The sequence below is a fragment of the Dermochelys coriacea genome, chromosome 3 (genome assembly GCF_009764565.3).
Source record: "Dermochelys coriacea isolate rDerCor1 chromosome 3, rDerCor1.pri.v4, whole genome shotgun sequence".
NCBI classification, from domain to species: Eukaryota; Metazoa; Chordata; order Testudines; family Dermochelyidae; genus Dermochelys; species Dermochelys coriacea.
Genome location: NC_050070.1, coordinates 55350378 through 55363623, shown reverse-complemented (window position 1 = coordinate 55363623; position 13246 = coordinate 55350378).

Sequence of the window (13246 nt, the reverse complement as noted above, 5' to 3'; positions counted from 1 at the left end):
GCGCGGGTCAACTGGGTCAAGAGCTCTGGCTTGGTGGTAGGGGACTGGCGGCAGGCGAGCCCCCGCCCACCCGCGCTTCAAGCCATCCGGTGGAGCACGGGTCCGCTGCTCTATCTGGGCGTTTACCTTTCTGCCACGCATCCCTCTCCGCCGGAGAACTGGCAGAATTTAGAGGGCGGGGTGATAGAGCGGCTCCGGAAATGGACAGGACTGCTCCGGTGCCTCTCCCTTCGAGGGAGAGCGTTAGTGCTTAATCAACTAGTCCTGTCCATGCTTTGGTACCGGCTCAACACCCTGGTCCCAGCCCCGGCTTTCCTGACCAACCTGCGGACATCGATTCTGGAGTTCTTTTGGTCAGGACTGCACTGGGTCCCTGCAGGGGTTCTCCATCTACCTGTGGAGGAGGGAGGGCAGGGCCTCAAATGTTTGCTTACTCAGGTCCATGTCTTCCGCCTCCAGACCCTGCAGAGGCTCCTTTATGGTGCAGGTAGTCCGGCGTGGAGCATACTGGCGCACGCCTTCCTGCGCCGCTTCCGAGGGCTCCGATACGACCGGCAGCTCCTTTATCTCCATCCGAGAGGTCTTCCGCGAGACCTCTCCGGGCTGCCGGTCTTCTACCAGGACCTCCTCCGGACCTGGAAACTCTTTACAACGAGCAGGTCCGTGGCGGCCACCGAGGGGGCAGATCTCCTCGCGGAGCCCCTGCTACACAACCCCCAGCTCCGTTTGCAGGTGGCGGAGTCCCGCTCGGTGCGCCAGAGGTTGGTCCTGGCAGAGGTCACAAGAGTCGGAGACCTCCTGGACTATGACCGGGGAGACTGGCTGGATCCCCTAACCTTCGCTCAGCGCATGGGGCTTTCCAGACCTTGTACTCCCCGATGCATACTTCAGGAGGTGAAGGCCGCTTTGCCGCCCGCTGCTCGGGTTTATCTCGACCGGGTCCTGCACGAGGGCACGCCCCGCCCACCCACTACCCCAGGCCCGCCGGACCTTTTAATTGGACCCCTCCCCCGTGGACCCAATCGATCCCTTCACCCCTTCACTAGAAGCCGGCTGCACGAGATGCAGCCGGTCTGTTTTCAAACCGCGCCAAGAAACATCTCTACACGCTCGTGTTCCACACCCTTCACGCCCGCACCCTCGTGTCCCGCCCCGATACAAAATGGCGGGACCTCCTGCCACCTTCGGAGGGTGAGAGCCCCGGTGGGCCAGCCTATATTCCATCTTAGTCCCAAAGCCCGCCGGGGATGTCAGTTGGCGGCTCCTTCACGGAGCCGTGAGCACGGGCGTGTACTTGGCGCGGTTCACCACAATCCCAGACACCTGCCCCTTTTGCTGGCGTGAGGGATACCCTGGCACATGTCTACCTGGAGTGTGCCAGGCTGCAGCCCCTATTCCGGCTCCTCACCAATATCTTATTACGTTTTTGGTTGCACTTCTCCCCTCACCTTCTCATTTATGCACTCCCTATCCGTGGCCCCACAAAGTCCCGGGATCTCCTAGTCAACCTCCTCCTGGCCCTAGCTAAAATGGCCATCTACAAAACCAGAGTAAGGAGGTTGGCCGATGGAGTCTCCTGTGACTGTGGGGCCTATTTCCGATCCTCGGTCCGTTCACGTATCCGGGCAGAGTTCCTCTGGGCGGCGTCCTCTGACTCCCTTGACGCCTTTGAGGAGCAGTGGGCTCTGTCCGGGGTTCTCTGCTCGGTGTCCCCGTCCGGTTCCCTTCTTTTGACCCTTTGACCGCACTCCTGTCCCTGTTATTTTATTAGTTGTCCCCCGGAATTTTTTGGGTATCTAGGTCCTGTGGATCCCCCTTTTAGGCTGGGGGGGACCCTTTAGCAGTGGACGGGCTTCACCCGCCCACTTCCCGGATCCCAATAAGACTGCTCTCCCACAGCCTTCTAGCTTGGAGGGAGGTGGGAAGTTGCTACTCCTGCTGCTGGGCCCTGAGCTCTCCCTGCTGCTCCAGCTGCTCCTCTGGCTGGGCCAGACACCACCCCCCCGTTCTCTGCTACTTGGCTGCTGGACCCCCCACTCTTGGGTGCTGCTACTGCTCCAACTGCAGCCCTGGGGGGGGCTGCTAGCCCACTCCCCAGAGAGGAGGAGTGAGGGACCCCAGCCAATACTGTTGTGGATACCACCACCACCACCACCACCTGAGAGGGGTCCTTTCTGCCTGCCTGGACGACCACCTGGAGCTCCTGGAGCTGCTGCTGCTGCAGAGTTCGCTGTCTGGAGCTGCTGAAGCCCGAGGAGGAGAAGAAGAGGATCATCTGCCAGTGGGGCAGCACCTAGAGACTTTGCAGACCACCGTGGAGGGGGCCCTAAGACTGAGTAATTTTCAAACTGTGCTCTTGCGGTGGGGGTTTTGACTGTGTTTGTAGGGACACCGGGGGTGTGGCGTGGAGCTGCCCCCCGATCCATCTGTGTCCCCCCCAACCCCCACCACTATTACTACCACCGCTGCCCCCTCCACCACCCCCACTGGCTGTATACCATCTGCCTCAGCTCCTGCCTCTGGACTCAGCTGCTTACTTGGCTTGCCACGCCCTATTTCCACCATTTGGGCCAGAAGCAGCAGCAAGCTAAAAAAGACTTGTGCAAGTGCACATGGGCACATGTGCCCCCCCCGGACTGCCTAACCCCCAGCTTTGCCTTTTACTACCTGCCCCATTTGCCACTTGCTTTGCCTCCTCTTTTGCTCCAGCCCCCCTTACTAGCTTATTTGTTTGCCTGCCCCGCCCATTTCCTTCTGCAGCCTTTGTTTGTTTGCCCCGCCCGAGCCTCTGAAGCTAGCCCCTTGGTTTCCCTTTTCTACCCCCAGACCGCTTAGCCCCTCGCTCCATGTGCCCATGCCCCCTCCCATGCACTTGTGCAACTCCCCATTTCAGTTGCAACCCTCTTCACTGCACCTTCAATGTTGTTGAATCCCCCCCCCACATAGTGCACCAAGAGGAGCCGGAATTTCCACCTTGTGTCGGTGACTGACCCCTAACCCCTGATTGCCCCCCGTCCAGCCCACCCCTTTTGGCGCCCTCCTCCCCTGCCTGCAGCCTAGCGGGGAGGAGTGGTCGACCTGCTTCCCCTCTCCCCTCCTCCTTTTGATGTCCGCCCTTTCCTCCTTGCTCATGATGGCGGGGGATGAGACGGGTGAGACCTCTCCAGTAGCCCGAGCTCCCCCTCCCCCGCCTGCCCCTCTGTCACCCCCCCAAGCTTCTACGTCCGCTGCCAAACCATCTGCCATCGCCCCCGCTGGGGCACCAGCAGCGACGGGCACCGGGGTGACCTCCACTGCTGCCACGTCTCTCACCCCCTCAGATTTGGGGGGAGTCCTCCCAGCCGGCGGGAAGGGCCAGGGGAAGAAGAAGGGGAAGGGCCCCGCTAAAAAGACCAGGCCCTCCATGGCAGGGGCTGCCCCCAATGCCCCGGCCCCATCTCCAGCTGGGGCGCCCCTCCCCGCTGTTCCCTCCACCAGCTCTGCAGGTGTCCCTCCCCCGGCCCCCCAGAGCATACGCCCAGGTGGCGGCAGCCCCCCCGCCTGCCGCTACATCATTTCTCCAGCCCACCGCCTCCGCTACCATCTATAGCGGCCGGGGCCCCTTTCCCACCATGACCAGGAAGCACGGCGTCCGTTGCCTCCTGGTGCCCGCCTCACCCCACGTGGAGACCTATGTGCGGGCATTGGCGAGGGTGGTGGGGCCCACGGCCATTGTGGCGGCCTCCAAAATGTATGGCAAGGTCGTCTTCTTCTTAGCATCGGAGGCCGCCGCCCAGGAGGCGGTGGAGAAGGGCCTGGCGGTGGGGGGCGTGTTCGTCCCCTTAGAGCCGCTAGAGGATCTGGGCGTCCGCCTGGTCCTGACCTCCGTCCCTCCCTTTCTCCCCAATGCCGCCCTGTTACCCGCCCTTTCTACCCTGGGGAAACCCATCTCTGTCATCAGCCCTCTCCCGTTGGGCTGCAAAGACCCCGCCCTCCGTCACGTCCTCTCCTTCCGCCGGCAAGTGCAGCTTGAACTGCTGCCGGCGGCGCGCGACGGAGAGGCACTGGAGGGGTCCTTCCTAGTCCCCTACCAGGGGGCCCGTTACAGGGTGCATTATTCCACCGGGGAGGCCCGGTGCTACCTCTGCCGGGCGATGGGGCACGTCCGGAGGGACTGCCCCCTGGCCCGGGAAGAAGGGGCACTCAGAACCCCCGAGCCCCGGCAGGGCACCGGCCCCGTCATCGCCGACGCCCCTGGCTGCCCGGCGCCCGAAACCGCCCCTCCTCCTTCCCAGTCCACCATTCTTCCCGCTCGGGCCCAAGGGGCACCTCCCCCACTATGCCCAGACGAGCGGGAGAACCCCGCCCCCACTGCTTGCAATCTGGCAGGGCCTGTGGAGGAGGGTGCGGCAGGGACACCGCCAAGCATGGGAGAGGGCCCGCCCCAAGGGGAATCTTCCCTCCCTTGTGCTGCACCACCGTTACCCCCTCGAGTCCCTGAGCCATCGCCTCTGCCCCCTGACACAACCCCTGCTAGCCAGCCCCCGGATGATGCCATGGAGGGCTGGGCCCTAGTCCAGGGGAAGCGGGGCAAGCGGAAGGCTCGAGCTCCGCTCCTCCCATCTGACGCGGAGGCCCCTCGGAAGACCAGGAAGGGGGGCACCGATGCTGAGCCTTCCGCTCTACCCATGGGTGTGTTCCACCCACCAGATCCGGCTGGGGAAGACGTGGCAGCACTGGAAGACGGTATCTCCCCTCCACGGGAGTCCCTCCCCTCCAAGACCCCCGAGGCACCATTTGAAACCCCAGTGTGCCCCGAAGTAACCATCGCGTCAGGTACCGGCGGGGAGAATCCCGGGGTAGCGGAAAACAATTTCCGCTCTATATATGAGGAGATCGAGGCCCTGGGTCTGACCCTGGTCACCCAAGGGGAGGACGATCCTATGCCAGCGGGCCTCGATCTGGGCGACTTCTTTCCAGCCCCCTTTTCCCCATACTCCCTCCCCGTAACAGTTGCTTCTGCTCCCACCTCCGAGGAGCCCCTGGACTCCTCCATCAATCCGGCTGCAGAGGGCACCCTGCTGAGAGCCACCGAGCCAGTTGAGGCGACGGCCAGTGCCACGCGGCTGGAACCTGAGCCACCAGGGGCATCCCTCGCTGGTGAGGAGCATTCGACCTCCTTTCCGGGAGAGGACCCTACAGAAGAAAGTCCACCTCCTGATGCCGTGGCTGCCAAATCCACCAGAGAGCTTGCGCCCGGCATCGGTGAGAGCCCTCTCCCGACCCAGACTCTTACCTCTACCCCTGCCCCTGCCCTTCTCCCGCCCACCTCCCGAGATATTATTGCCACCCCTGGGACAGTCTCCTTCCCCTTTCCAACAAATGACTCCCAGGGAATGGCCTTTGTGTTTGCCCGTCCCGACCCACCAGGGGCTGCTATCCTCCCTCCGCCGCCCCCTATCGCCCCAGCATTCAGGTCAACCCATCAAGAGCCCCGTCGGGGGTCCGCACCCTGTCTGCCCGTCCCGCTGGGCCAGGGGGCTGTACCAAGGGCCCCATCGGGAAGCAACCAGACCATAACCCCAGCCCCCCATGCGCTGCGAGAGGAGTTGCGGGAGTTCCTAGAAGACGTCCGTGGCTCCCGCAACAAAGTCCAGCTTGCCCTCCAGCGATGGGGGGACTTTAATCAAATCCTCCGGGCCGCAAGAGCCCTCATGGGGGAGGGGAAAAGGACCGGGAGACAGGGCGCCGCGGCCTACCAGCGGGTCCGCCGCTTCCGTGACTCCTTACTCACCTACGGGGTGGGTCACGGACTGCTACGCGGCCCGCCGGGAGCCACGAGCATCCCTGCCGGCGAGGATCCCCCCCAGCCCTCCTCATGGCACCCTTTACCATCGCAACATTGAACACCCGTGGCTGTAAGATGGGTCTCCGCAGGTCCCAGGTGCTCTCCTTCCTTCGAGAGGGGAGGTACTCTGTGGTTTTCCTGCAGGAGACCCATACGGATCCGACCGCCGAAGACAGCTGGCGGCTGGATTGGGGGGACAGGGTCTACTTTAGCCACCTCACAGTTCATACGGGTGGAGTGGCGACCCTGTTCTCCCCCGACCTACGGCCCGAGGTGCTGGGGGTCGCCGAGGCTGTGCCGGGTCGCCTGCTGCACCTCCGGGTCCAAATGGAGGGGCTCGTAGTCAACCTCGTCAACATCTATGCCCCAGCAGCGAGCCCGGAGCGGCTGCAATTCTATCAGCAGGCATCCGCCTTCCTCGGCACCTTGGATCCTCAGGAGTGCCTGGTCCTGGGAGGGGACTTTAACATCACCCTTGAGGAACGGGACCGCTCGGGGACCGAGAAGAGCCCGGCCGCCGTGGCCGTCCTCCAGGAGATAGTCGAACACCACTCCCTGGTGGACGTCTGGCGCGACCACCACCCGGATGACACTTCCACGTTCACCTTTGTCCGGGTGGAGGCCCATCGGTCGCGCCACTCCCGGTTGGACCGCATTTATTTATCACGCTTTCATCTTACACGAGCCCACTCCTCCAGCATCCGGCCGGCCCCATTTTCTGACCATCACATAGCCACCGTGACAGCCTCCCTCTGCGCGGAGAGGCCGGGGCCGGCCTATTGGCATTTTAACAACAGCTTGATGGAGGATGCGGGCTTCGTGGCGTCCTTCCGGGAGTTCTGGCTGGCCTGCCGAGGGCAGCGGCGTGCCTTTCCCTCGGCACGGCGGTGGTGGGACGTAGGGAAGGTGCGCGCTCGGCTCTTCTGCCGTGACTACACCCGGGGCACCAGCCGACGGAGGGATGCAGCGATAGAGCAGTTGGAACGGGAGGTCTTAGAGCTGGAGAGGCGTCTGGCCGCCAGCCCCGAGGATCCACCCCTCTGCGGAGCGTGCCGGGAGAAGCGGGAGGAGCTCCGGAGCCTCGAGGACCATCGGGCCCGGGGTGCCTTTGTTCGATCCCGCATCCGTCTCCTTCGGGAGATGGATTGCGGCTCCCGCTTCTTCTATGCCCTGGAAAAAAAGAGGGGGGCTAAAAAACATATCATATGCCTACTGACTGAGGATGGCACCCCCCTCACGGATCCGGTGGAGATGTGCGAGAGGGCGAGAGCCTTCTACGCAAGCCTTTTCTCCCCGGAGCCGACCGATCCTAACGCTTGCAGAGTGCTGTGGGAGGAGCTCCCGACGGTCAGCGTGGGCGACCGAGACCGGCTAGAGCTGCCTCTCACTCTGGCCGAGTTCTCGGAAGCCCTCCGTCGCATGCCCACCAATAAATCTCCGGGCATGGACGGGCTGACCGTGGAGTTCTACCGCGTGTTCTGGGACATCCTGGGCCCAGACCTAGTCACCGTCTGGGCCGAGTCTTTGCAGAGCGGGGTCCTCCCTCTTTCGTGCAGGCGAGCCGTGCTCGCCTTATTGCCGAAGAAGGGGGACCTCCGCGATTTACGAAATTGGCGTCCCGTCTCGCTCCTCAGCACGGACTACAAAATCGTGGCAAAAGCCATCTCCCTGAGGCTAGGGTCCGTGCTGGCGGACGTGGTCCACCCAGACCAGACCTACACCGTCCCGGGCCGCAGTATCTTCGACAACCTATATCTGGTCCGGGACCTATTGGAACTTGGGTGTAGGGATGGTCTGTCATTCGCCCTCCTGTCCTTAGATCAAGAGAAGGCGTTCGACAGGATGGATCACGGGTATCTCCTGAGCACTCTGCAGGCATTTGGCTTCGGACCCAGGTTTGTGAACTTTCTCCGGGTGCTGTACGCTTCCGCAGAGTGTCTGGTAAGACTCAACTGGACCCTGACCGAACCGGTCAACTTCGGGCGAGGAGTACGGCAGGGGTGCCCCCTCTCAGGCCAGCTCTACGCTCTGGCGATCGAGCCCTTCCTCTGTCTCCTCCGAAGGAGGTTGACAGGGTTGGTGCTGAGGGAGCCGGAGCTGCGGCTGGTCCTGTCGGCGTACGCTGATGACGTGCTCCTCATGGTCCAGGACCCGGGCGACTTGGTGCGAGTGGAGGCTTGCCAGGCCATCTATTCAGCAGCCTCCTCTGCGCGGGTCAACTGGGTCAAGAGCTCTGGCTTGGTGGTAGGGGACTGGCGGCAGGCGAGCCCCCGCCCACCCGCGCTTCAAGCCATCCGGTGGAGCACGGGTCCGCTGCTCTATCTGGGCGTTTACCTTTCTGCCACGCATCCCTCTCCGCCGGAGAACTGGCAGAATTTAGAGGGCGGGGTGATAGAGCGGCTCCGGAAATGGACAGGACTGCTCCGGTGCCTCTCCCTTCGAGGGAGAGCGTTAGTGCTTAATCAACTAGTCCTGTCCATGCTTTGGTACCGGCTCAACACCCTGGTCCCAGCCCCGGCTTTCCTGACCAACCTGCGGACATCGATTCTGGAGTTCTTTTGGTCAGGACTGCACTGGGTCCCTGCAGGGGTTCTCCATCTACCTGTGGAGGAGGGAGGGCAGGGCCTCAAATGTCTGCTTACTCAGGTCCATGTCTTCCGCCTCCAGACCCTGCAGAGGCTCCTTTATGGTGCAGGTAGTCCGGCGTGGAGCATACTGGCGCACGCCTTCCTGCGCCGCTTCCGAGGGCTCCGATACGACCGGCAGCTCCTTTATCTCCATCCGAGAGGTCTTCCGCGAGACCTCTCCGGGCTGCCGGTCTTCTACCAGGACCTCCTCCGGACCTGGAAACTCTTTACAACGACCAGGTCCGTGGCGGCCACCGAGGGGGCAGATCTCCTCGCGGAGCCCCTGCTACACAACCCCCAGCTCCGTTTGCAGGTGGCGGAGTCCCGCTCGGTGCGCCAGAGGTTGGTCCTGGCAGAGGTCACAAGAGTCGGAGATCTCCTGGACTATGACCGGGGAGACTGGCTGGATCCCCTAACCTTCGCTCAGCGCATGGGGCTTTCCAGACCTTGTACTCCCCGATGCATACTTCAGGAGGTGAAGGCCGCTTTGCCGCCCGCTGCTCGGGTTTATCTCGACCGGGTCCTGCACGAGGGCACGCCCCGCCCACCCACTACCCCAGGCCCGCCGGACCTTTTAATTGGACCCCTCCCCCGTGGACCCAACCGATCCCTTCACCCCTTCACTAGAAGCCGGCTGCACGAGATGCAGCCGGTCTGCTTTCAAACCGCGCCAAGGAAACATCTCTACACGCTCGTGTTCCACACCCTTCACGCCCGCACCCTCGTGTCCCGCCCCGATACAAAATGGCGGGACCTCCTGTCACCTTTGGAGGGTGAAGAGCCCCGGTGGGCCAGCCTATATTCCATCTTAGTCCCAAAGCCCGCCGGGGATGTCAGTTGGCGGCTCCTTCACGGAGCCGTGAGCACGGGCGTGTACTTGGCGCGGTTCACCACAATCCCAGACACCTGCCCCTTTTGCGGCGTGAGGGATACCCTGGCACATGTCTACCTGGAGTGTGCCAGGCTGCAGCCCCTATTCCGGCTCCTCACCAATATCTTATTACGTTTTTGGTTGCACTTCTCCCCTCACCTTCTCATTTATGCACTCCCTATCCGTGGCCCCACAAAGTCCCGGGATCTCCTAGTCAACCTCCTCCTGGCCCTAGCTAAAATGGCCATCTACAAAACCAGAGTGAGGAGGTTGGCCGATGGAGTCTCCTGTGACTGTGGGGCCTATTTCCGATCCTCGGTCCGTTCACGTATCCGGGCAGAGTTCCTCTGGGCGGCGTCCTCTGACTCCCTTGACGCCTTTGAGGAGCAGTGGGCTCTGTCCGGGGTTCTCTGCTCGGTGTCCCCGTCCGGTTCCCTTCTTTTGACCCTTTGACCGCACTCCTGTCCCTGTTATTTTATTAGTTGTCCCCCGGAATTTTTTGGGTATCTAGGTCCTGTGGATCCCCCTTTTAGGCTGGGGGGGACCCTTTAGCAGTGGACGGGCTTCGCCCGCCCACTTCCCGGATCCCAATAAGACTGCTCTCCCATAGCCTTCTAGCTTGGAGGGAGGTGGGAAGCTGCTACTCCTCCTGCTGGGCCCTAAGCTCTCCCTGCTGCTCCAGCTGCTCCCCTGGCTGGGCCAGACACCACCCCCCCGTTCTCTGCTACTTGGCTGCTGGACCCCCCACTCTTGGGTGCTGCTACTGCTCCAACTGCAGCCCTGGGGGGGGGCTGCTAGCCCACTCCCCAGAGAGGAGGAGTGAGGGACCCCAGCCAATACTGTTGTGGATACCACCACCACCACCACCACCTGAGAGGGGTCCTTTCTGCCTGCCTGGACGACCACCTGGAGCTCCTGGAGCTGCTGCTGCTGCTGCAGAGTTCGCTGTCTGGAGCTGCTGAAGCCCGAGGAGGAGAAGAAGAGGATCATCTGCCAGTGGGGCAGCACCTAGAGACTTTGCAGACCACCGTGGAGGGGGCCCTAAGACTGAGTAATTTTCAAACTGTGCTCTTGCGGTGGGGGTTTTGACTGTGTTTGTAGGGACACCGGGGGTGTGGCGTGGAGCTGCCCCCCGATCCATCTGTGTCCCCCCCAACCCCCACCACTATTACTACCACCGCTGCCCCCTCCACCACCCCCACTGGCTGTATACCATCTGCCTCAGCTCCTGCCTCTGGACTCAGCTGCTTGCTTGGCTTGCCACGCCCTATTTCCACCCTTTGGGCCAGAAGCAGCAGCCAGTTAAAAAAGACTTGTGCAAGTGCACATGGGCACATGTGCCCCCCCGGACTGCCTACCCCCCAGCTTTGCCCTTTACTACCTGCCCCATTTGCCACTTGCTTTGCCTCCTCTTTTGCCCCAGCCCCCCTTACTAGCTTCAGTTTGTTTGCCTGCCCTGCCCATTTGTTTGCCCCACCCCAACCTCTGAAGTTAGCCCCTTGATTTCCCTGCCCTAACTCCAGACCGCTTAGCCCCGCGCTCCGTGTGCCCATGCCCCCTCCCATGCGCTTATGCAATTCCCCATTTCAGTTACAACCCTCTTCACTGCACCCCCAATGTTGTTGTATCCCCCCCTCCCCTAGTGCATCAAGAGGAGCCGGAATTCCACCTTGTGTCGGTGACTGACCCCAACCCCTGATTGCCCCCCGTCCAGCCCACCCCTTTTGGCGCCTTCCTCCCCTGCCGACAGCCTAGCGGAGAGGAGTGGTCGACCTGCTTCCCCTCTCCCCTCCTCCTTTTGATGTCATCCCTTTCCTCCTTGCTCATGATGGCGGGGGATGAGACGGGTGAGACCTCTCCAGTAGCCCGAGCTCCCCCTCCCCCGCCTGCCCCTCTGTCACCCCCCCAAGCTTCTACCTCTGCTGCCAAACCATATGCCATCGCCCCCGCTGGGGCACCAGCAGCGACGGGCACCGGGGTGACCTCCACTGCTGCCACGTCTATCACCCCCTCAGATTTGCGGGGAGTCCTCCCAGCCGGCGGGAAGGGCCAGGGGAAGAAGAAGGGGAAGGGCCCCGCTAAAAAGACCAGGCCCTCCATGGCAGGGGCTGTCCCCGATGCTCCGGCCCCATCTCCAGCTGGGGCGCCCCTCCGCGCTATTCCCTCCACCAGCTCTGCAGGTGTCCCTCCCCCGGCCCCTAGAGCATACGCCCAGGTGGCGGCAGCCCCCCCGCCTGCCGCTACATCATTTCTCCAGCCCACCGCCTCCGCTACCATCTATAGCGGCCGGGGCCCCTTTCCCACCATGACCAGGAAGCATGGCGTCCGTTGCCTCCTGGTGCCCACCTCACCCCACGTGGAGACCTATGTGTGGGCGTTGGTGAGGGTGGTGGGGCCCACGGCCATTGTGGCGGCCTCCAAAATGTATGGCAAGGTCATCTTCTTCTTAACATCGGAGGCCGCCGCCCAGGAGGCGGTGGAGAAGGGCCTGGCAGTAGGGGGCGTCTTCGTCCCCTTAGAGCCGCTAGAGGACCTGGGCGTCCGCCTGGTCCTGACCTCCGTTCCTCCATTTCTCCCCAATGCCGCCCTGTTACCCGCCCTTTCTACCTTGGGGAAGCCCACCTCTGTCATCAGCCCTCTCCCGTTGGGCTGCAAAGACCCCGCCCTCCGTCACGTCCTCCTGTTCCGCCGGCAAGTGCAGCTTCAACTGCTGCCGGCGGCGCGTGACGGAGAGGTGCTGAAGGGGTCCTTCCTAGTCCCCTACCAGGGGACCCCTTACAGGGTGCATTATTCCACGGGGGAGGCCCAGTGCTACCTCTGCCGGGCGATGGGGCACGTCCGGAGGGATTGCCCCCTGGCCCGGGAAGAAGGGGCACCCAGGACCCCCGAGCCCTTGCAGGGCACCGGTCCCATCATCGCTGACATCCCTGGCTGCCCAGCGCCCAAAACCACCCCTCTTCCTTCCCAGTCTACCATTGCTCCCGCTCAGGCCCAAGGGGCACCTCCCCCACTATGCCCAGACGAGCGGGAGAACCCCGCCACCGCTGCTTGCAATCTGGCGAGGCCTGTGGAGAAGGGTGCGGCAGGGACACCACCAAGCATGGGAGAGGACCCACCCCAAGGGGAATCTTCCCTCCCTTGTGCTGCCCCACCGTTACCCCCTCCAGTCCCTGAGCCATCACCTCTGCCCCCTGACACAACCCCTGCTAGCCAGCCCCCGGATGATGCCATGGAGGGCTGGGCCCTAGTCCAGGGGAAGCGGGGCAAGCTGGAAACTCTTTACAATGACCAGGTCCGTGGCGGCCACCGAGGGGGCAGATCTCCTCGCGGAGCCCCTGCTACACAACCCCCAGCTCCGTGTGCAGGTGGCGGAGTCCCGCTCGGTGCGCCAGAGTTTGGTCCTGGCAGAGGTCACAAGATTTGGAGACCTCCTGGACTATGACCGGGGAGACTGGCTGGATCCCCTAACCTTTGCTCAGCGCATGGGGCTTTCCAGACCTTGTACTCCCCGGCGCATACTTCAGGAGGTGAAGGCCGCTTTGCCGCCCGCTGCTCGGGTTTATCTCAACCGGGTCCTGCACGAGGGCACACCCCGCCCACCCGCTACCCCAAGCCCACCGGACCTTTTAATTGGACCCCTGCCCCGTGGACCCAACCGACCCCTTCACTCCTTCACTAGAAGCCGGCTGCACGAGATGTAGCCGGTCTGCTTTCAAACCGCGCCAAGAAAACATCTCTACACGCTCGTACTCCACACCCTTCACGCCCGCACCCTCGTGTCCCGCCCCGATACAAAATGGCGGGACCTCCTGCCACCTTTGGAGGGTGAGAAGCTCCGGTGGGACAGCCTATATTCCACCTTAGTCCCAAGGCCCACCGGGGATGTCAGTTGGCGGCTCCTTCACGGAGCCGTGAGCACGG